This window comes from Arachis hypogaea, chromosome 12 (genome assembly GCF_003086295.3).
Source record: "Arachis hypogaea cultivar Tifrunner chromosome 12, arahy.Tifrunner.gnm2.J5K5, whole genome shotgun sequence".
NCBI lineage: Eukaryota > Viridiplantae > Streptophyta > Magnoliopsida > Fabales > Fabaceae > Arachis > Arachis hypogaea.
In genome coordinates, this window is record NC_092047.1 from 44,870,584 (window position 1) to 44,895,645 (window position 25,062).

General features: G+C 39.4%; 2 non-coding genes across 2 annotated transcripts; both read left to right on the plus strand.

Annotated features, from left to right (window-relative positions):
* The first annotated feature begins 9,896 nt into the window (after positions 1 to 9,896).
* On the plus strand, positions 9,897 to 10,004 carry LOC112731933 (small nucleolar RNA R71). Its single transcript, XR_003167681.1, has one exon. It is a non-coding gene; the product is annotated as a small nucleolar RNA R71 (small nucleolar RNA).
* Positions 10,005 to 23,628: 13,624 nt separating this feature from the next.
* On the plus strand, positions 23,629 to 23,735 carry LOC112731762 (small nucleolar RNA R71). The gene has a single exon (XR_003167524.1). It is a non-coding gene; the product is annotated as a small nucleolar RNA R71 (small nucleolar RNA).
* Positions 23,736 to 25,062: the final 1,327 nt, after the last annotated feature.

The window sequence follows — 25,062 nt, forward strand, 5'->3', positions numbered from 1 at the left end:
TCTGGGCGTTTGAACGCCAGAATTGCACCCTGGAGAAGAGCTGGCGTTGAACGCCCAGAACAAGCATGGTTCTGGCGTTCAACGCTAGAAATGGGCAACAAATGGGCGTTCAACGCCCAGAACAAGCACCAATCTGGCGCTGAACACCGAGAGTTGTGTGCAAGGGTATATTGCATGCCTAATTTGGTGCAAGGTTGTAAATCCTTGAACACCTCAGGATCTGTGGACCCCACAGGATCACCTCAGGATCTGTGGACCCCACAGGATCCCCACCTACCTCCACTCACTTCTTCTCACCCTTCTTTCACACAATCCCATAAACACTCTTCCCCAAAACTCTTTACCAATCACCTCAATCTCTCTTCCCTATCACCACTTCACCACTCACATCCATCCACTCTTCCCCGTAAACCTACCTCATAAACCCCACCTACCTTCAAAATTCAAAATCAATTTCCCACCCAAAACCCACCCTTATGGCCGAACCTTACCCTCCTCCCTTCCGTATATATAGCCCTCCATTCTTCCTCATTTTCACACAACACAACCCTCTCTTCTCTTCTTGGCCGAATACACCTTTCCCTCCTCTCCTCCATATTTTCTTCTTCCTCTTCATCTCTTCTTTCTTCTCTTGCTCGAGGGTGAGCAATATTCTAAGTTTGGTGTGGTAAAAGCATAAGCTTTTTGTTTTTCTATTACCATTGATGGCACCTAAGACCGGAGAATCCTCTAGAAAAGGGAAAGGGAAGACAAAAGCTTCCACCTCCGAGTCATGGGAGATGGAAAGATTCATCTCCAAAGCTCATCAAGACCACTTCTATGATGTTGTGGCCAAGAAGAAGGTGATCCCCGAGGTCCCTTTCAAGCTCAAAAGAAATGAGTATCCGGAGATCCGACATGAAATCCAAAGAAGAGGTTGGGAAGTTCTAACAAACCCCATCCAACAAGTCGGCATCCTAATGGTTCAAGAGTTCTATGCCAACGCATGGATCACTAAGAACCATGATCAAAGTAAGAACCCGAATCCAAAGAATTATATTACAATGGTTCGGGGGAAATACTTAGATTTTACTTCGAAAAATGTGAGGTTGGCGTTCAACTTGCCTATGATGCAAGGAGATGCACGCCCCTATACTAGAAGGGTCAACTTTAATCAAAGGTTGGACCAAGTCCTCATGGACATATGTGTGGAAGGAGCTTAATGGAAGATTGACTCCAAAGGCAAGCCGGTTCAACTAAGAAGACTGGACCTCAAGCCTGTAGCTAGAGGATGGTTGGAGTTCATTCAACGCTCCATCATCCCCACTAGCAACCGATCTGAAGTTACTGTGGATCGGGCCATCATGATCCATAGCATCATGATTGGAGAGGAAGTAGAAGTTCATGAAGTCATCTCCCTTGAACTCTACAAAATAGCCGAAAAGCCCTCTCCTGGGGCAAGGCTAGCTTTTCCTCATCTTATTTTCCATCTATATTACTCAGCTGGAGCTTTTATAGAAGGAGACATTCCCATTGAGGAAGAGAAGCCCATCACTAAGAAAAGGATGGAGCAAGCAAGAGAGCCCATTCATGGATCTCAAAAGACGCATGAAGCTCATCACCATGAGATCCCGGAGATGCCTCAAATGCATTTTCCTCTACAAAACAATTGGGAGTAAATCAACACCTCCCTAGGAGAATTAAGTTCCAACATGGGACAATTTAGGGTGGAACATCAAGAGCACTCCATCATCCTTCATGAGATTAGAGAAGATCAAAAAGCAATGAGGGAGGAGCAACAAAGACAAGGAAGAGACATAGAAGAACTTAAGGACATCATTAGTTCCTCAAGAAGGAAATGCCACCATCACTAAGGTGGACTCATTCCTTGTTCTTACATTCTCTGTATTTCGTTTTCTATGTTAAATACTTATCTATGCTTGTGTCTTTATTACATGATCATTAGTATTTAGTAACTTTGTCTTAAAGTTATGAATGTCCTATGAATCCATCACCTCTCTTAAATGAAAAATGTTTTAATTCAAAAGAACAAGAAGTACATGAGTTTCGAATTTATCCTTGAACTTAGTTTAATTATATTGATGTGGTGACAATGCTTCTTGTTTTCTGAATGAATTCTTGAACAGTGCATATGTCTTTTGAAGTTGTTGTTTAAGAATGTTAAATATGTTGGCTCTTGAAAGAATGATGACAAGGAGACATGTTATTTGATAATCTGAAAAATCATAAAAATGATTCTTGAAGCAAGAAAAAGCAGCAAAGAACAAAGCTTGCAGAAAAAAAAATAGCGAAAAAAAATAGAAAAAGAAAAAGCAAGCAGAAAAAGCCAAAAGCTCTTAAAACCAAGAGGCAAGAGCAAAAAGCCAATAACCCTTAAAACCAAAAGGCAAGGGTAAATAAAAAGGATCCCAAGGCTTTGAGCATCAGTGGATAGGAGGGCCTAAAGGAATAAAATCCTGGCTTAAGCGGCTAAACCAAGCTGTCCCTAACCATGTGCTTGTGGCGTGAAGGTGTCAAGTGAAAACTTGAGACTGAGCGGTTAAAGTCAAGGTCCAAAGCAAAAAAAGAGTGTGCTTAAGAACCCTGGACACCTCTAAGTGGGGACTTTAGCAAAGCTGAGTCACAATCTGAAAAGGTTCACCCAATTATGTGTCTGTGGCATTTATGTATCCGGTGGTAATATTGGAAAACAAAGTGCTTAGGGCCACGGCCAAGACTCATAAAGTAGCTGTGTTCAAGAATCATCGTACTGAACTAGGAGAATCAATAACATTATCTGAACTCTGAGTTCCTATAGATGCCAATCATTCTGAACCTCAATGGATAAAGTGAGATGCCAAAACTATTCAAGAGGCAAAAAGCTACAAGTCCCGCTCATCTGATTGGAGCTATGTTTCATTGATAGTTTGGAATTTATAGTATATTCTCTTCTTTTTATCCTATTTGATTTTCAGTTGCTTGGGGACAAGCAACAATTTAAGTTTGGTGTTGTGATGAGCGGATAATTTATACGTTTTTTGGCATTATTTTTAGTATGTTTTTAGTAGAATCTAGTTACTTTTAGGGATGTTTTCATTAGTTTTTATGTTAAATTCACATTTATGGACTTTACTATGAGTTTGTGTATTTTTCTGTGATTTTAGGTATTTTCTGGCTGAAATTGAGGGACTTGAGCAAAAATCAGATTCAGAGGTAGAAGAAGGACTGCTGATGTTGTTGGATTCTGACCTCCCTGCACTCAAAGTGGAGTTTCTGGAGCTACAGAACTCAAAATGGTGCGCTTCTAATTGCGTTGGAAAGTAGACATCCATGGCTTTCCAGCAATATATAATAGTCTATACTTTGGCCGAGTTTAGACGACGTAAAAGGGCGTTGAACGCCAGTTCTACGCTGCTGTCTGGAGTTAAACGCCAGAAACACGTTACAAGCCAGAGTTGAACGCCAGAAATACGTTACAAACTGGCGTTCAACTCCAGAAAGAACCTCTGCACGTGTAACATTCAAGCTCAGCCCAAGCACACACCAAGTGGGCCCCAGAAGTGGATTTATGCATCAATTACTTACTTCTGTAAACCCTAGTAGCTAGTTTATTATAAATAGAACTTTTTACTATTGTATTAGACATCTTGGAACGTCTGGTTCTTAGATCATGGGGGCTGGCCTCTCGGCCATGCCTGAACCTTTCACTTATGTATTTTCAACGGTAGAGTTTCTACACTCCATAGATTAAGGTGTGGAGCTCTGCTGTTCCTCATGAATTAATGCAAAGTACTACTGTTTTTCTATTCAATTCAACTTATTCCACTTCTAAGATATTCATTCGCACTTCAATATGAATGTGATGAACGTGACAATCATCATCATTCCTTATGAACGCGTGCCTGACAACCACTTCCGTTCTACCTTCGATTGAATGATTATCTCTTGGATCTCTTAATCAGAATCTTCGTGGTATAAGCTAGATTGATGGTGGCATTCATGAGAGTCTGGATAGTCTAAACCTTGTCTGTGGTATTCCGAGTAGGACTCTGGGATTGAATGACTATGACGAACTTCAAACTCGCGAGTGCTGGACGTAGTGACAAACGCAAAAGGAGGGTGAATCCTATTCCAGTATGATCGAGAACCTCAGATGATTAGCCGTGCTGTGACAGAGCATTTGGACCATTTTCACAAGAGGATAGGATGCAGCCATTGACCACGGTGATGCCTCCAGACGATTAGCCATGCAGTGACAGCGCATCGAACCATTTTCCAAAGAGGATCAAAAGTAGCCATTGACAATGGTGATGTCCTTACATAAAGCCAGCCATGGAAAGGAGTAGGATTGATTGGATGAAGACAGCAGGAAAGCAGAGGTTCAGAGGAACGAATGCATCTCTATGCGCTTATCTGAAATTCTCACCAATGATTTACATAAGTATTTCTATCCTTATTTTATTATATAATTTTCGAAAACTCCATAACTATTTTATATCTGCCTGACTGAGATCTACAAGGTGACCATAGCTTGCTTCATACCAACAATCTCCGTGGGATCGACCCTTACTCACGTAAGGTTTATTACTTGGACGACCCAGTGCACTTGCTGGTTAGTTGTATCGAAGTTGTGAATGAAAGACAATTTATTAAGACGTGCGTACAGAGTTTTTGGTGCCGTTGCCTGAGATCACAATTTCGTACACCAGTGATCGATCTCTCAACGTCGATTGGGGTATTATCCTCAATGTAAGCTCCAACTGTTACACAGAGGTGGTAGATGAGATGAAGGAATTCTATCCTTTCTTGAGTGGAGGGCTTGTCAGCTACTTTGTAAATCTCTTGAGGGATCACCTCATGTACCTCCACCTCATTGACGGGCATAATGCAGTGGATCATCAATGCTCTCTCGACTGTAACCTCAGAGTGGTTACCCGTAGGGATGATCGAACGTTGGATGAACTCCAATAATCCTCTATCCACTGGCTTAAGGTCAAGCCTACCTAGTTGGTAAGGCTTACCTTTAGCATCCCTCCTCCACTGAACTCCAGGTACGCAGATGTCAGCAAGAACTTTCTCCAGCCTTTAGTCAGTATTGACTCTTCGAGTGTATGAGTGAGGGTCATTTCGTGGCTCTGGCAGTTGTAGCGCTACCCTCACACTTTCAGGGCTAAAATCCAGAATGTGCCCTCTGACCATGGTGTGCCAATTCTTTGGCGGGTTCACGCTTGTATCATGCCTCTTTGTGACCCAAGCGTTGGCATAAAACTCTTGAACCATTAATGTCCCCACCTCGGTCACGGGATTGGCCAGAATTTCCCAATCTCATCTCAGAACTTGGTATAGGATCTCTGATGATGAGAGAATTATGCTAATTTGGATTTAGACAAAATAACTTCTGTTGCAAGTATAGTCCAAACCGGCAATGGATCCTCTCAATGGATCCTTGCAATGAAATGATCTTGTTATTGGCTATTGGGGAAAGTGGGGTTGGATGATATCAATTGGAAAGAAATATAAATGACAATAAAATAAAGATGCATGCAAGTAATTAAATGGAAAGCAAGTAAAAGCAATGGAAATGAGAATTAAATGGCAAGATGGACTCTTGGCAAGAATTGGGGAACTAAGGATTCTTATCCTAGTTGTGGACCACAAACATGGTAATTGTATGGAATTAATCCCAATTAGTCAATCCTAACATCGAGAATTAGTCAAAAGGGTATAATTGATCACAATTCCTAGCCAACTCTATTAATGGAAGGCTTAGAGTTAGTGGAAACCAAATCAATTAACAATCCTCACACAATGTGGAATGGACATCCACCACTCAAATTCACCCAATTACCCAATTTTCCAACCAAGAGCGTGAAAAACTAGGCAAAAATCCAACCAAGTATTTTATCAAACACTTGGTGGGCATAAAAAGAAAGCATGGTAAAATAACAAGAAATAATAAATTCTATACTACCAAAAGCAAGGAAAGTAAGAATAACAACTCAATTAAATAATAAAAGAACATAAAACATAAATTGCATTAAATGGAAATCAAAATAACCAGAGTGCTCATAAACATAAAAAGTAACTAAAATGAGAAATTAACAAGATAAACTAAGCAAATTAAAGCAATAGAACAAAGAAAGATAGAAGAAACTAGATGAAAACAAGAATTAAAAAGAGAAATTACAAAGAAATTAAACTAAGAAACCCTAATTCTAGAGAGAATGGGGAGTTTCTATCTTTAGAATGTGACCTACACGATGCTAAAACTAACCCTAATTGCTCTCCCCCTTTCACATAGAATGATGGCCCTTTGATATAGCACTCAATCAGCTTCAGAAAGTCCAAAATTGGGCTCTCGAGGCCCAGAAACGACCCCAGCGATTCGCAATAAATGAGTCACGCACTGGGACTTGTGCGTACACACAGAAGTTATGCATGGGCACACGTGCTGATTTCTGTACTTGTGTGTATGCACAGGGCTGTGCTTGGGCACAGGTGCTGATTTTGACCCTTGTGCATAGGCATAGAAGGTGTGCATGGGCACACTCTGAAATGCTTCTCTCCTTTGATTTTTTCATGTTTTCTCCTAATTGTATGCTTCTCTTCCACCCTTGTCAAGCCATTCCTGCCTATTACTCCTGAAATTACTCATCAAACATATCAAGGCATCGAATAGAATGAAAGTGGAATAAAATTGAATAAATTAAGCACAAAATAGTATGTTTTCACAATTGGACATAATTTAGAGAGAAAACACAAAAACATGCTATTTAGGTGAATAAATGTGCATTTATATGATGAAAATCTACTCAAATCAAACAAAAATATATCTTCAAATATGGATTCATCAATCTCCGAGTATTCATCGCCTTTCAGCTTGAAGGGGACCTCGGGAATCACCCTTCTTCTTCCTCACCACGTCATAGAAATGGTTTTTATGGGCCTTGGTGAGGAATCTTGTGGTTTCCCAAGGCTCAGAGGCGGGGGCTTTTCCTTTTCTTTTTCTTGAGGATTCTTCTGTCTTTGGTGCCATGAAGGTAAAAATAAGGAGCAAAAAGCGGAGCTTCCAATACCAAACTTAAGAATTTTACTTGTCCTTGAGCAAATTAAAAAAAAGAAAATAAAAAGTAACGGAAATAGAAGAAGTAGAGGGGTGGGATATGGATAGGCTTCGACCTTTGGGGGGAAGAAAGCAAAAATGAAGAGAGGGAATGTATATGGTGAAGAGTGTTAAAGAGGAGAGGAGTAGTGAAGGTGGATAAAGTGAGGGGTATTTGTAGGAGTGGGGTGGGGTGCATTCGGTCATGGGGAGGGAAAAATGGTGGGGGATTTGAAATTAAATGTGAATAAGGTTGGTGGAAAAAGAAATTGATGGTATTGATGAGAGGTTATTGGGTAGAGTGAAAGGTGGGGTTAGGAAATCAAAGGAAGTGATGGGTGATGGGATGGATGAATGTAGATGGAAAAGTGGCTGAAAGAGGAGAGAGAAAGGATAAGAGTGAGTAAATGGTGAAGTGGTTGGTGGTTGGGTATTATCCAATGGCTAAAGAAGACTGAAAATTCGAATCCCTTGCTGCCTCCCCATGGGCGTTCACCTCCAGGCTGGGCGTTGGATGCCAGAGGGGGATCCTTTTTTTTAAGGGCGTTCAATGCCAAGAATGGCATTGAACACCCTAGGGGGATAAAAATTTGGCTTGGTTCCACTCCCATTTGGACGTTTAATAGCCAACTTTGGAAACCCTCCTCTGGCACTGAACGCTAGATCTGGCATTTTTACCCCAGTAGGGATATCCTTCAAGGTGTTCTGTTTGTCCTGCTGTGCTTTTCTGTGTCTGTTCTAAGTACTGTACATGATCATAAACGTTAGAAAAAGGAGAAAAACTATGAAAATCAATAGAAAATAAAATGTTATGTAATCAAATTCAAATAGATTAAAATAACATAAAAGAAAGTAAAAGTAAACTATAGGATACATATGGTTTGGTTGCCTCCCAACAAGCGCTTCTTTTACCGTCATTAGCTTGACGGACAGCTCCTTTTATAGAGGTTCATACCCCTCATGGTGAACTTTCTTCTTGTGCTCTCGTGAATCAGTTCAACATGCTCCAGAGACAGGATCCGATTCACAGTATGTGGTATGACTGGACTTCTTGTGAAGACAACTCTCATGCCAGGTGAGAGATTTTCAGTAAGAATTTTCTTTTTCCTCCAGCCTTTGGGTACTTTCTTCTTGGTGCCTCCTTCATCAATGGTTGGTGGTAGATTCCCAACACCAAACTTAAGTTTAATGTTAGGGGGCTCTGTGTAGCTCTCCACTGAGAGAGAAGGTTGAAACACTAACTGTTGTATGGTAGTACCTCCTTTGTCTAGGAGAGAATGAGGTTTGGGAATCGTAAACAGAATATGATTCTCCCACAACCTCAAAATTAACTCTCTTTTTCTCAACATCTATCAAGGCCTTCCCAGTAGCTAGAAAGGGCCTTTTAAGGATGATGGAGTCATTCTTGTCCTCTCCAGTGTCAAGTATCACGAAGTCTGTAGGGAGGTAAATGTCTTCAACTTTTACAAGGTCGTTCTCCACCATTTCATATGCTCGTTTTAGGGACTTGTCTGTCATCTCCAGTGATATCCTTGTGGGGTGCACCTCTTGAATCCCTAGCTTTTTCATTGCAAAGAGAGGTATCAAATTTATGCTTGATCCAAGGTTCATAGTTCCTTCTCAAACGTGATGGTCCCTATAGTGCAGGGAATCAGGAAGCTTCCAGGATCTGGCATCTTCTGAGGTAGCTTCTTCTGCACAAGGGCACTGCACTCCTTGGTCAGCACTACAGTTTTATCTCACCTTAGGGCCTTCTTCTCAGAAATCACACTTCTCAAACAGGCCATATAGGGGGGTTTCTTCTCCAACTCCTCAGCAAAAGAAATATTGATTTGCAACTTCTTGAAGATTGCCAAGAATTGAGCAAGTTGCTTATCCTCAGCCTCCTTTTGTGCATTCAAAGAGTGTTGTGCTTCAGGATCTTTCATCTCCATAGGGGCGTGTACAAGTTCACTCCCAGCCTTCTCTTGCGCCTCGTTCTCCTTCAATTCCTCAGCAGCATGCTCCTTAACGATTTCGGCCTTCTTGTCCACAGTGAGGGCCTTGCATTCTTCCCTTGGGTTTATCTTTGTATTGCTGGGAAGAGTGTTGGAATATCTCTCAGGTATCCTATTGCTCAACTGACCCACTTGTATCTCCAAGTTCTGAATTGAAGACCGAGTTTTTGCCATAAAGCTATGGGTGGTCTTGGAGAGATCAGAGACTATTATGGCTAAGTCAGAGAAGCTTTGTTTAGACGTCTCTATGTGCTTCTGAGAGGGCTGGAACTGCCTATTGTTGAATCTATTTGGATAGTTCCACACTGATTGTTGTTGAAGCCTTGTTGAGGCCTTTACTGATCTCTCCATGAAAAATTTGGGTGATTCCTCCATTCCAGATGAAAAGTATTCCCATAGGAATCATTGTTGAGATTCCTAGATGAATTTCCCATGTAATTTATTTCTTCCATAGTGGGATGGTCAATGTCACACATGTCCCCTCCATAGGATGTATCTTGAGTACTAATAGCTGAAACTTGCATCCCGACCAAGTGTTTTGACATCATGTTTATCTGCTGGCACATGAGCTTGGTCTTTGCCAAAATTGTGTCCAGTGTGTCCACTTCCATGACTCCTCTCTTCTGAGTAGTCCTAGTGTTCACAGGGTTCCTCTTAGAAGTATACATGTACTAGTTATTGGCAACCATATCAATAAGCTCCTGTGCCTCCTCAGGCGTCTTCTTCATGTGGAGTGAACTACCTGCAGAGTAATCCAATGACGTCTTGGCCATCTCAGAGAGGCCATCATAGAAGATCTTTAACATGGTCCATTTTGAAATCATATTAGGAGGGCATCTCCTGATCAACTACTTGTACCTCTCCCAAGCCTCATAGAGGGACTCTCCCTCTTTCTGTATGAAAGTCTGGACTTCCACTCTAAGTTTACTCAGCTTCTGGGGTAGAAAGAACTTGGCCAGAAATCCAGTGACCACCTTGTCCCACGTGTCCAGGGTCTCCTTGGATTGAGAATCCAACCGTAACTTTGCTCTATCCCTTACAGCAAATGGAAAGAGCATGAGTTTGTAAACCTCCAGGTTTACTCCATTAGTCTTAACAGTATCACAGATCTGTAGGAATTCAGATATGAACTTATTGGGGTCTTCCAGCGGGAGTCCATGGAATTGATAATTCTGTTGCACTAGAGTGACTAGTTGAGGCTTGAGCTCGAACTTGTTTGCACCGATGGCAAGTATGGATATGCTATGCCCATAGAAGTCAGATGTGGGTATAGTGTATGAACTAAGGACCTTCCTTGTGTGCTCTTCATCATTCGAATCAGCTGCCATAGTGGTTTCTTCAGCTTCCTTCTCAAAATTTTCGGTGAGATTCTCTCCGGCTTTGTGTGCTTTAGCTTGTTTCAAACGCCGCCTTAAGGTCCTCTCAAGTTCAGGATCAAGATCAAGAAGGAATTTCTTGTCCCTGTTCCTGCTCATAAACAATCAAGAAAAGAGAAAGAGTGGGAGTCTCTATGTCAAAGTATAGAGGACTCCCAGTGAGATATCTTAAAAGAAATAAAAGAAGATAAGGTAGCAAGTAACTAAAAGATTCAAAACAAGAATGCAAGAATTAACCTACACTTTTTGAAAATTAAAAAGAGAGAGTGTTTTCTTAAAGGTTTTCAAAAATAAAAAAAAGAAAAGAAACACCAAAGAAACACCAAACTCAAAATTTGAATTTGAATGAAAATTAGAATAACTAAAATAAAATTCAAAAATTTAAAAAGAAAATTAATTAAATACTAAAGAAAATCACCAATGGGACACCAAATTTAAAATTTGAAATTAAATAAAAATAAGATAAAGATGCAAGAATTAATTTAAAAATATTTGAAAATTAGAAAGAAAGGGTTTTAAAAATTTTGAAATTTAAAATGAAAAAAACACCAAACATAAAATTTGAAATTAAATAAAAGATAAGATAACTAAAACAAATTCAAAATTAAGGGGAAAGATAAATAAGATAAAACTCGAAAATTAAGGGAAATAACAAAATAAAATTTTTCGAAAAATCCAAAAGAAAAGAAAAACACAAATATGACACCAAACTTAAAATCTAAAAATAAAAAAATTAAGAAAAAGCATACAAAATAAGAACCCAAAATTAAAAAGAAAAATAATTAAACAAAAACTAGTAACAATACCTAATCTAAGCAACAAGACAACCGGTAGTTGTCAATCACGAACAATCCCTGGAGTGAGGGTTGATTCCACGAGAATTTTTGGATTGAGCAAGCAATAGCTATCTTGTTGGACTTAGTCAGGCAAACGGTGAAAGATTGTTGTTGGTGTAAATGCATATGATAGAATAACAAAGAAGGCAATAAAAGGTTGCTGTAAGATCAATATGTGAAAACAGTTAAGGACTCATAGATGTTTATCTTTTCGGATCAATACTTCTTACTAACTATTTTAACAATGAATGATTCATTCTATGACAAACTGTAACTGATTAAACCCTAATTCCTTAGCGATTTAATCTCCTCAGATCTTTATCAAACGCCAGGGTCAATGGTCATTCAATACGAATTAGAGGCAGTTCAGAAAACTAGTTTGGCGCCACAAAAACCTCAATTACCCAAAGCTAACCAGATTTTATGTCACATATCCTAATTAGTCCTTGGCAATTCGCAGTCTAGGAGGTGTGTTCTCAAGTTGTAGTTCAGGCGACCTTGGTCAGAGTATCACTAGAACTCATGTAGAAAAAGGGTTCATACTTCCATTCCACCCAATTTCATTAGTATTAAGAACGATTCATCAAAGAGGATTCTTTCTTTCTCTAATTCATCTTCAATGATCAACATGTTTTCATTGAAAATCATGGAATTTCTCACCTCTACAACTTTTTCTAATTCTTTTTCAGTGGGCAACTTCTTTTCTTCAAAAATCATGGAATTTCTTGCCCTCCAATAGCTAATTTAGCAAGGTAGAAAATAATCCCCTCTTTAGAGACTTTTAATCGTGCTCGCAATCTATTCTTTTAGGTTTGTCTCCTCCAGCCTCAGTTCCCAACATGAAGGGGATGTGAACTAGAATATCTTGGCAAATTTGTAGTGCCTGAAGATTTGCACATTAGTCTCTTCTTCCTTCCAACATCTAGTGCAGATTGGTGAGCAATTCATCCCACTTCAACTTAAGCTCTTCTTTGTTGGCGGCAAGTTATGCAAAAATCTCCAAGTGAAGTTCAAAATTCTTGGAGGTGCTTTGATCTTTCATAACTCCTTCCAAGTACTCTCTTCTTCCTCTTGATTTATGATGAAATTATGTGATTGATTTCTGTGCAGGGTTTTAATTTCATGAAAGACAAATTTGATCTAAAAATTTTAATCTCTAGCTTTCTTCCAAATGAATTTGTCTGCCTGCTTTGGCTTAGGGATTGGGATGTCCAAAATCTACTTAGCTTTGAATGGTAGAAAAATTTAATTTATTAGGCTTCTGTTCCATTCCTTTTCATGCACGTACACTTGCCAATCTAGTCGCTGATTTGCATAACAAGTAAATACATGTCGACATAGAATCCAGTCCACTTGGAATTCACCACAGTCACAACGTTATTGACGTAGGTCAACTGCATACTCCACTCCACTAGGCAGATGCACTTCAAAGACCTCATTCCATTTGTTGAAATAATTAACCTAGATGTTTCACAATGCACCTTGATTTGCATGTAATTTGAAGGTCACAAGCTCAGAAAAAACATGTCCAGCATTAATGCGAGCCTCATTCTTGCCTCTTTTCCTGGTGAACAACTCATTAAGCCTATAAATTATTGACAAGTGTAGTGACTAGGAAATTGCCCGCCTCTTTCAAGACCGAATTGATGCACTCCACTAGATTCATGGTCATATGACTCCATGATGCCTAGGCATCTTAGGCTAGTTTCACAAGCCTTTTTCATTAGTTTTTACTTGGTTTTCATGCATTTCTTAGGAAATAAGTAAGCATTTGGATGAGAATTGTATTCATGCCTTGATTCAATCAAACATTGTTAATTATGTACATTTTTATGAGATTTATGAAATAATTGTTTGATGCTATCAATGATGCAATATCTTATGATTATGGCAAGACTTTGATGCATTTGTTTGGTTGATGATAAGTAAGAAGAAGCAAGAGAAGGGCAAAAAAGCAGAGGAAGCAACATTGGTGGCCAAAATTGGCTCACCAACGTTGCCACAAACATTGGCAAAGGAAGGACTAAGCAACGTTGGTGGCCCTATTTGGCTCACCAACGTTGCCATGAACGTTGATTATGTAAGAAGAAGCAATGTTGGTGGCCAAAGTGGCTCACCAACGTTGCCACAAACGTTGCTCACAATGTTCCAAGGCTTAACAAGCAACGTTGGTGGCTGGTGATGGCCAAAAGTGGATATTGGAATTTTTTTCTAAAAATAAGATAGGCGTTGCAATTATAATCCCAAACCCACAATCAACCAACATCAAAGTTTGAATTCAAACATGTCACTATTCTAAACCATTTCAATTCTCGGAGTTTTCAATTTCCGGATCGTCTCCCAAGGACACTTGAGATCAATGAGTGTACAATTCTTGTTGTGATGCTCAAGGGGTTTCCAATGAAGAGATGAACATATAAAGAAATGAAATAACATTCAAAATTGTAATAAATAAACTAATAAAGGAATTAAAAAGCTAACTATGCAATATAGACAAATAAGGTATAAAAAAGATTAATGTAAATGTGTGTGAAAGACTTAAAGCATAAATGGAATCTTGGCTTGGAATGAGCTAAGGGTCCTTTCCTTGTTGAAACCACAACTATGACAATTAGAATAGATTAATCTCACTTAGTCAACCCTCACATCGGAGAGTAAGTTAAATAAGCATAAGTGTTCTTAACCCACAAATCCTAACTTGCTTGTTAATTACCTTAGTAACAAATTAGCGTTAGTGGGAACAAGAACAATTAAATACCCAAGAATCGCCACTAAATGTTGGACTTTCAACTCTAGGAACCCAATTGCTCATTTTTTCCAAGCCAAAAAATAGAAAATTAGCCCATAATCATAATTGACATTTTGTCAAACACTTGGTGGGCAAAAACACTAAACATGGGAAAAATGAAAAAATGCTTGAAACTAAGGGCAATAAATGATCTCAATCAACAATCATAACTCAAGCAAGCATATAAAAATCATCAACCATCAAATTCATCAACAAAAAATTGAAATTGCAAAAAGTAGATAAAATTGAACTATGACTTTAATTACAAGAAAGAGTGTGAAAAATGTAACTATAAAGAGTAGCAACAAAGAGATACTTACAATGGAAGCTAGAAAAATCCAAGATAAAAAATAGAAATGGCACTTGAATGTAAAATCCTAATATAAACCCTAATAGAGTTGAGAGAAAGCTTAGAGAAATACTAACTACAAAACTTCCTACTACTCCTCCTAAACTATGATAATGTTATGCTATGCTATGGTCTCTATTTTTCCCTTTATTATGAGCTATTGGCTTCAGAAATGGGCCTCCAATTCATCAAAATCACGAGTCACGTGCAATTTTAATGAAGGCATGTGCGGGTACCTGTGCGTACGCACAGACGTGTACGCACGCACACTCTGCCAAAATCTCTGCCTGTGCGTATGCATAAGAGGTTGTGCACATGCACACTAGGCGATGCTCTGGATGGTCGCGTGATGCGTATGATGCAGCTCACACGCACGCTTCACTCTACTTTGATGCCTGTGTGTACGCACGTAGGTCTGTGCGTACGCACATATCGCTTTACTCTTCTCGTTTGATTCTCCATGCTTTCTCCTCTTTGCATTGTCCTCTTCCATTCTCTCCAAGTCATTCCTACCTTATACATCTGAAATCACTCACAAACAACATCAATGTATCGAATGGAAGGCAAATAGGATTAGAATTGATCAAATTAGGCATAAAAGAGCATGTTTTCCTAATAAGGCACAACTTAGGAGGAAAGTTCAAAAGCATGCTATTTAAGGGAATAAGTGCAAGTTTATATGATGAAATCCATTCAATTTCAACCAAAAATCATCATCATATATGGATTCATCAATTCTCCCACACTTAAACACTTGCTTGTCCTCATGCTAATCACACTCAAAGGAGATAGATGGAAGGGAAAACAATTTATTCTATGTACTACCTAAATGCATACAACTATCCTAAAGGTTACTTATTAATATGTACTACGCTGAAAGTTAGTAAAACAAACCATGAAATTCCAATCCATTATAAGAAAGCTTTAGGGCCAAGACATAGAGTTCATGCATCAAGATCAATGTCCAAAGAATTGAATTGAAATTTTCAAAAGTAACCAACAAACAACTTGCAAGAAGATACAACATGAGATGTAAGAACATAGAATTGAGCGATCGAACCCCTCACCGAATGTGTATTCACTCAATTCGCTCAGTGTTTAGGGCTTATCACTCAATTCTTCTTTAATCATGCTTTTCAAAGAATTGCAAGTCATCTAACAATCAAATTGTATTTGATGCATGAAAAACAAATATCATGAGGTCTTTGGAGGGTTGTAATGGGGCTAGGGTTTAGGTAGGATAAATATGGTTAAGTGGACTTAAAGAATTAGTTCTTTGATTAGCTTAAGTGTCCACCTAATCCTATATCACCTATATACACATGACAATACAACCTATCTACCCATTTTTCTCCTATCTCACCTTTACTCATGCATTTTCTTTTCAAATCATGAATATATGCATCCTTTATTTAACTTTTATTTCACATTCTATTATGCACAAGGTTTTTTTTTTAATTACAACATTTCTTGTCTTTGTTAGCACAAGAGATGCATATGACTTAAACAATGAATGCATGAGTATTACTCAATTGCCAATTTTTTTCACAATGAGTTCCATGCTTTTATCATCAATGCTTCCCAACAAATTCCCCCACATTTAGAATGTACACACTACTCCACCCAAGCTAATCAAAGAGTAATTCAGGGACATCAATAGTTTTTTGCTTAAGGGAGAATAATGTGCTAAGAATCGGAACAAAGGGGGATTTAAAGGCTCAAAAGAGGTTCACAAAGGTAAATGCAAGGGTTGGCCATATAGGTTAGTGAGTTCAACATCAAAGATGGCCTCAATCATGTTAAATGCATCTAAACAATAAATACAGGACATAAAGATTCATGCAAATTAAAGATCACAATCAAAAAGGAGTATAATCATACAAGAACTAACATTATGGTTGAAAGTATGCAACCATCTATTAGAGCTCAAATCTCACAAGGTATGTTATTCTAGCTCTTTTTCTATGTTCTATAAACAGAATACTCCAAGCAAGTTGAAAAACACAATTTTTCTTCAATTCAATCAATGGCTCACCCTAAGAAAGATTTCATGGAAATTTCTTGGTGTTTCACCAAACTTATTCACTCCATCATGCAACATGCAAACATTAACTACTATATAACTATAAACACTAAAGAGATATATACAAACAAACCAACCAAGGTGCAATAGAAATAAAACTACTAAAAATGAGGAAAAGAGGACTAAAAATGTATTGAAAAGTGTTCTGAGAAAAGAATTTTTACCACCCACAAAGTCGCCAATCCTCCCCCACACTTAGTTCATGCACGGTCCTCCGTGCATGCTTATGATCCGGGAGAATGATAACCTCGGGGGTCCACCTTCAGCCGGTGGTCTCGGGCATGGGTTGCTCACCTTCATTATCTTCCTCCCTAACTAACTTGGATTAAGCTGTGGGAGTTGGGCCGGGGTCTCTTCCTTCTAGCTTTGCTGATATCCACTCGAAACGCTTGTGCTTCAGTTGCTCCATGTTGTGGATATTGTGTAAGATGTCTCGGAATAAGTCCGAAAGAGACCGGAGAAACGGTAAAGGAGTTGATGAAGTTGGTATACTTGATGGTGGTGTTGTGGGTGCCTTCCTCTTGGGGGTCTCTTCTTTGTTGATCCTTCTAATTCTCCCCTCGGAATGAACTTGTTGCCTCTTGGAATCTCGAACATGATGTCCGTCAGTTGCCTCTCTACCCCCACTGCTATTGCTAAACGCATCACCATCGATGGAAAAGCAATGTTGATCTTCTTCTTCTCAACGAGTTTCCAAATCGATGTGTGTATCAAAGACACAATGGCTATGTTCTTTTCTTCCATAATAGCCTAAAGTAGCAAAGCAGTTTTGAGTCTGACATGGGTAACATGGGTGTTAGGAATGATGTAGTCCGCCACCATTTGATGCCAAATACGAGCCTCGACATTCAAATTGGAGTAAGAAATACTAGTGGGAACAGATTTTCTCCCTTTGCTAAACTCCCAAGATGCACTGGGACGGCCAATTCTCTCAAGAATAGGAGCCAAAGATATCCTCCCCTTGAACACATTCACTTTGATTCTTGAATAATCATTCTTCTCAAGCGGAATGTGGGAGATTTTCAAAAGAGCTTCTAGAGCCTTGTTCGAAGTGTCCAACCTCTTTCTCCGGAGGAATACCGACTCTGCTTCCCAAGCTTGGTAGTTGGCGTAGAATTCCCGCACCATGGATTCATTAACTTCAATTGGGTATTGCTCAAGAAATTTCCAATCAGGTGAGGCAATCCGTTCATGGATGAACGCCTTGTATTTGTTTGGAACCTTTAGCGTTCGCTCCCAATGGATTTCTCTTTTCTCAATTTTTTCATATCGGAAGTCGGCTCTTTGGTTAACCAAGATATTTGGTCTATCACTTGGGCGATCCATGAAGTAAGGTCTAGGTGGGCAAGTTGTAGGTTGCACAACCGGTGGAGTAACCAGTGCTTTACCTTTTTTCTGCATCCTAAAATGAGAACAAAAGATTTACGAGATCATAGGGCAACAATAAAATAAGAGTAACGATGAAGCACAATTAAGGTCAAGAAAATTAAATTCTTAATTGGAAGCTTTTAAAATAGTGTGATTTACAAGGAGACAGTGTGTATTCCAAGGGTGCGCGCGGTTAGAACACACACACCAGCCGGATACAACGGCGATCACACTCGGAACCAATCAAAGCTCAATGCTTCTCAATTAAGTGCTTAAGTTTCAAATCTAAAACATGAACATGAAAGCAACTTCAAGCAAACACCAAATGATGCATTTGAAATCTTTGAATTGAAATGGTCATTAAGGTTGTCGGCGTGAAAGTTCATTAATAAAAGAGTTGCAGAACAACAATAACCATTCAAGCAAAGTGAAGTGTCATTTGTTCATCTTCAAGAAGTAGTAATCACATGTACAATGTCCTTGATTTAAAGCCAAAAGATGTTTGATCAAGACATCATAAAAATTGAAAATTTGTAAAGTGATCACTTAACCAAAATTCCAAGATGAACAATGATATTTGAAATCCATCAAGTACAATGCATTTGCAAACAAATCACCCATCAAAAAAATACAAGAATCAAGAAGGATGTGGGTGGTTGGAACTTCAAGCTTAAGAACAAGAAAATGCATTGGTAAATTCAACTTGATCATCATCAAAAGTCATAATTGAAGTTGCAGAATTCATACAACATGCCAAACAAGAGATATATTGAAAGCATATGACGGCCATGTCATACGAATCAAACAAAAGTTTCATTAAGGCATTTCATCAAACATGTGGTATGCAATGTGCAAACTTATCACAATTAAGCTCAAATTTGATCATAATCAACCCAACAATCAAGTATTAACACTTGCAATACAAAAGGAAACAAAGAAAGTAATAAACTTAATCTAAGTAACATGAAAAGAAAATAAAAACAACTTCAAAGATCAACGTAAAAAGAAAATGAGAACCTGAAAATTGAAGGTTGAAGAAAGAAAGAATTAGAGAGGAAACAATGGCACTTCTTATAGCCATTGCGAGCTTGCGGCAATTAGCTTTGCCCGAGATACACCGGAGTAGGAAAACTCACCAGTGGTAATGAAAGAAAAGAGAAAGAAAAGAAGGAACGAAAGAAAATAGAAGTAAGAGAGATTTCATGTGAGAAAGAGAGAGAGAGAGAGAGAGAGAGAGGGGCGGCGGCTGACGGCAGCAGGGTCGCCTGAGGGGGATAGGCTGGGGGTGAGTAGCAGTGGAGAAGAGAAGAAGTGAAGAAGTGGCTGTCTCAACAAGGGAGGTTACCCTGTTAACGCCCAAGTCGAGTTATGTGCGTACACACACATGTCTGTGCGCACGCACAGAAGACAAGAAAGAGAAAGGTGCGAACGCACACAGCGTGTGATCGCTGTAAACAGAGGGTGTGAAAAGGGGTATGCGGGCGCACAACAATGAACGCGCGCACAGGGGTCGCTAGAAAGAGGGGTGTGTGCATACACACAAGCAGGTGCGCATGCACAAGATGTGAAAAAGAGAGGGATGCGAGCGCACAAAGCGTGCGATTGCCCCTAACAGAGGGGTTGCATCAGAGTGTGCAGACGCACAAGGTCGTGCGCTCGCACAGATGGCTTCTCTCTTTCTTTTCTTTTCTTTTTTTCTTTTTTTTTTTTGAAAAGAAATTGCTTGAGGAAAAAAAATCTTCTGTGCGTGCGCACACAAGTCTGTGCGCACGCATAGAAGCAAAGACAGGAGGGTCGACGTGCACAAGCCATGCCAACGCTCCCACCAGAGGAGCTGCATATTGGTGAGCGGAAGCACATGTCTGTGCAGCCGCACAAAGAGCGCGATAAGGGATATGCGTGCGTACGCACAAGGTGGTGCGCACGCACAGATCATGGAAAACAGGGCAGTGCCCATGCACAGATTGTGCTGGTGCTGCGAACAGAGGGCACTACAAGGAGTGTGCGGGGCGCACAGGCTTGTGCGTACGCAAAGAGGCACTGTTCTATAAAATTTTTCTTTCAACAACTAAGGCACCAAGCCTTAGTACAAGCAACATTTCATCCCCAATCATACTAGCATTCATATATTCATGATCCACAAGCAATACAATTTCTCTAACTCACAAACATCAAAACAATCCTAAGCAAATCATCGTAACACAAGAAAGCAATTAAATCAACGAGCTATAAACAAAAGGTAAAGTTAGAACAATTTTACCATGGTGGGGTGTCTTCCACCAAGCACTTTATTTTAGAGTCCTAAGTTGGACTTGCATGATTTCATTGATCAATTTGAAACCTCTCCAAGGAGAAAAATCTCCAACTCCTTGGTATTCTTGGGTTGAGTGTTATCCATTGAACTAAACTTCTTGACAACATTCTCTTCTTCTTCCTCCTTGCTGAACTTAATTACTTGATCTTCAATTATATCGCAACCAAAGATAGAATAGCCTTCAAGAACGGGCTTCTTGTATTCCTCCAAAGTAAATTTTACTACCTTGCCATCGACCTTAAAAGAGTAGGCTCCCAAATGTGCATCCAGCTTGAACCGGGATGTCTTTAAAAATGGTCTTCCTTAGAGAATGGATGATGGCTTGTCTAGGTCAATGGGAGGGGTCTCCAAGATGTGAAAATCTACCGGGAAGAGTAATCCTTGGATGTCAACTAGGACACTTTCCGCAATCCCTACAACTGACACAATGCTCTTATCTGTGATAAACCCATATTTTGTGATATATTTTGTGCTTAGTTTGAGTGATTTATTCAATCCTTCACCCACTTATTCATATTAATTGCATGGTTTTACTTTTCCTTCCTTATTATGTGATGTATGTGAAAAACATGTTTCCAATGCATAAAAATAATTATTTTAATTACCTTTATTTCCATTCGATGCCGTGATTAGTGTGTTGAGTAGTTTTAGATCTTCTAAGGCAGGAATGAATCAAAGGATGGAAAGAAAATAGACAAAAAGGGAAGGAAAGCATAAAATGGAGTTTGTGAAGAAACTGGCAGCCACGCGATCGCATGGGCGACATGGCCGCATGCCAGTGCGAAGAGAGCGCGACGCGAACGCGTGACTGACGCGACCGCGTGACAACGAAAAACTCCCAATGACGCGACCACGTGACCCACGCGGACGCGTGACAGAGGCCACGCACCAGAAATTGCAGAAAACGCTCCCAGCGAATTCCGAAGCCCTTTTTGGCCCAAATCCAAGTCCAGAAGGCATAGACCAGAGGTTATGAAGTGGGAGAATGCATCCATTCAAAGGAAGTCTCCACTTTAGTTAGTTTTCATGATTTAGATTTAGTTTTGAGGGAGGTTCTCTCCTCTCTCTTCTCTCTTAGGATTAGGATTTAGGATTTCTCTTAGTTTTAGGAGTGACTCTCGATCCCAGGTTCAATGTTCCTTTACTTTAAGCTTCCCTTTCACTTTTTATTCATTCCATTACTTTAGTTGGTTATTTGATGTTGCAATTTAATTTATGAATTCTTCCATGTTACAGATTACTTTTTTGAATTAATGTTATTTGAGGTATTTCAGTTTAATATTGCTTTCTTTTATTTACATTATTGTTATTCCCATCTGAAGACATTTTTATTCTAGTAGATTTACTTTTCTCCTTTTGGTCTTGGTTAAGAAATCAGTAACTCAGGAGTTATCAAACTCAAACATGATTGATAATTGTTATCTTGTTAATTAAATTGAACTTCAATAATCCCAATCTTTTCTTAGGAAATAAATAGGATTCGAAGATCAAACCAATTAATCCCTTGACCTTCCTTTATCTTAGTAAAGGTTAACAAAGTGGAATTAAGATTCAATTCTCATCATCATTGATAAGGATAACTAGGATAGGACCTCCAATTTCTCATACCTTGCCAAAAGTTTATTTACAGTCATTTATTTATTTTACTTGACAATTAAATTGCTTGTTCTTCGTTTACTTTATTTGCTAATTACACCATTCGCTCCTCATTCTCAAAACCCCAATTTACAATCTCCATAACCAATAATAAGAACATATTTCCCTGCAGTTCCTTGAGAAGACGACCCGAGGTTTGAATACTTCGGTTATCAATTTATTTAGGGGTTTGTTACTTGTGACAACCAAAACATTTGTATGAAGGGATTTCTGTTGGTTTAGAATCTATATCTACAACGCGACTATTTTTGTAAAATTTTTTACTAGCAAAAATCCTAACGTCAATCTGCCAACACAAATCTCGCCCCGGACCTCTTTAGTGGTGATAAGTTCAATCTCTCATAAATGGGGAGTGGTATAATGCTAACATACGCCCCTAAGTCACACATACAATCCATGAACTCCACCCCACCAATCACATAAGTAACCAAACATGGACTGGGATCATTGCACTTTTTTGGAATGAGAGAAGAGATAGAATCATTTACTGGCCTTTTGTAGAGCTCGCCAATCTTGTCTTTATCTGTGCAAACATCTTTGAGGAACTTGGCATACTTGGGTACTTGTTGGATGGCTTGAAAGAGGGGGACAGTGACTTTCACATTCTTAAAAATTTCCATCTTGCTGGGGTCAAGTTCTTCATGTTTTTTGGCCTTCTTAGCCAAAGTTGGAAAGGGAATCGGCATAGGCTCTTCAAGAGGATTCTTCCTTTTGGGCTCCTTGACCTTGAGTAGTTCCTCCTCACCTCTTGCAACATTTTTTACCTTATCTTTCATCACTTCCACTTCTTCTCCTATCTCTTCATTTTGGGGTTCCTTGCTCAAACTTGTAGGCACAATACCAATTTCATCCAACTTGGTGCCACTCCTAAGGGTTATAGCATTGATGCTTCCCTTTGGGTTTGGATGGGGTTGAGAAGGTAGACCACTAGAAGTAGAGGCTTGATGGGCATTTTGTGTGGTTGGAGGAGAAAGAGTCAAATAGGAGAGAGTTTCGGCAATGGTAGCCATATATGTTTCTTTCTTCTTGTGAAAGTCTCGTTGCTCTTTCATAATGGTTTGAAGTGTGTCATTCATGTATGGTTGATTTAGAGAGGTGATTTGATTGCCTTGAGGAGGGTTAGGTCTACTATTTGGGTGTTGATATCTTCCTTGAAATTGAGAGTGTGGTGGTTGTTGGTAGGGTTGTTGGTATTGTGGTTGGCCTTGGGAAGGTTAATAATAATAGGCTTGCACGGTTGGATAGGATTGAGCCAGAGAGGTTTGGTTCCACCTTTAATGAGAATTATCCCTCCATCCTTGATTTTGATTTCCTCCATATTGATGAGATCCTTGATTGTAGTTGGACCTTTGTGGGTATGGGTTAGCTACCGCCAATGTAATGTCCTCTTGGAGTTGAGGGCACTCATCAGTGTAATGGCCATTACAAGCACAAATACCACATGATCTTGGTGGTCCTTTGAGTCTTGGAGGTTGAGGTGGAGGAGATAGAATGCTTGGGGAATTTGTTACCCTTGGGTGATTTGTCTTAACAAAATTGTCATCTCACCGAGGGTCTTGGTCAAAATAGCATCTCCGGAAAGAGAAACTTCGCTTATAGATTTTGGTTGTGGATTTCTTGCCCTTGAGTGTTGAGTTGAGTCCGCCAAGTCTGCTATGACTTCCCAAGCTTCCTCAACGGTCTTGTTTTTGGTGAAGGATCCTCCACTTAAGGCATCCAGAAGAAGCTTGTCTTGAGGATTCATCCCTTGACAAAAGTAACTGATAAGCACCAACTCGTCAATACGGTGGTGGGGGCAAGCTTTCAATAACTTTTTGAATCTCTCCCAGTACTCATAAAGAGTCTCCCCATCTCTTTGCATAATGCAAGAGATTTCCTTCCGAAGCCGATCTGTTTTCTGAGGTGGATAGAACTTTTCCAGAAATTTCTTACGCAGCAAGTCCCAATTGGAAATCACATCTTCCGGTTGAGTATAAAATCATTCTTTCGCTTTTCCCTCCAAAGAGAAAGAAAAAGTGAAAATCATAACCGCTACTTCATCCGACCTATGTCTTCTAGTAGTGGAGCACACAACTTGAAAGTCCTATAGATGCTTAAAAGGATCTTCTCCGGGTATTCCATTATATTTGAGGAGCAAGTTTATCATGCCAGTCTTGAGCTCAAAGTTTGGATCCAAATTCGGATACCGAATTTGTATCGGTTGCAAGTTGATATCTGGAGCTTCGGCTTCCCATAAGGTGATTCTACGCCGTGGCTCCGCCATGGTGCTATCACCTGATTCACTCAAAGAGATTTCAGCACTCCCTACAGATGAATATAAGGTTTCCTTGTTACTTGAAGAATGAGGGTCACGGGTTGATGGTGATAGTGAATTGGGTTGCTCTTCAAGAGAGCTCGATTCACTATTCACAAATGCTAGCCGGCGCTGAGCTTGCCTAATATGAGTTAAAGTTCTTTCTATTTCTGGATCAAAAGGGGCCAAGATCGGGTCTGGAAGCAACCGTGTCATTCAACTGAAGAATCAATAAAAGCATGCAATTACCAAAAGCAAAGCAAGAATAGGAAAATAAACAAAAACCAACTTAATAGGCAATAACTACTAAGACTAGCTAGATAGAAGCGCTATCTACAATTAGTGCCAAGTAGCAGACAAAAACCAAGTATTCACACTATTCACAAATTCACAACAATCAAAATTATAGCACTCATTGCTCTTAAAGTGATTCCCCGACAATGGCGCCGAAAACTTGGTGATGGCCCAACGTGCATATAGGAATTTTTTCTCAAAACAAGATAGGCGTTGCAAGTATAGTTCCAAACCCACAATCAACCAACATCAAAGTTTCAATTCAAAGATGTCACTATTCAAAACCAATTCAATTCTGAGAGTTTTCAATTCCCAGGTCATCTCCTAAGGACACTTGAGAACAATCAGTGTATAATTCCAGTTGTGATGCTCAAGGGGTTTCCAATGAAGAGATGAACATATAAAGAAATGAAATAACATTCAAAATTGTAATAAATGAACTAATAAAGGAATTAAAAAGCTAACTATGCAATATAGACAAATAAGGTATAAAAAGGATTAATGTAAATGTGTGTGAAAGACTTAAAGCATAAATGGAATCTTCGCTTGGAATGAGCTATGGGTCCTTTCCTTGTTGAAAACACAAATATGACAATTAGAATGGATTAATCCCACTTGGTCAATCCT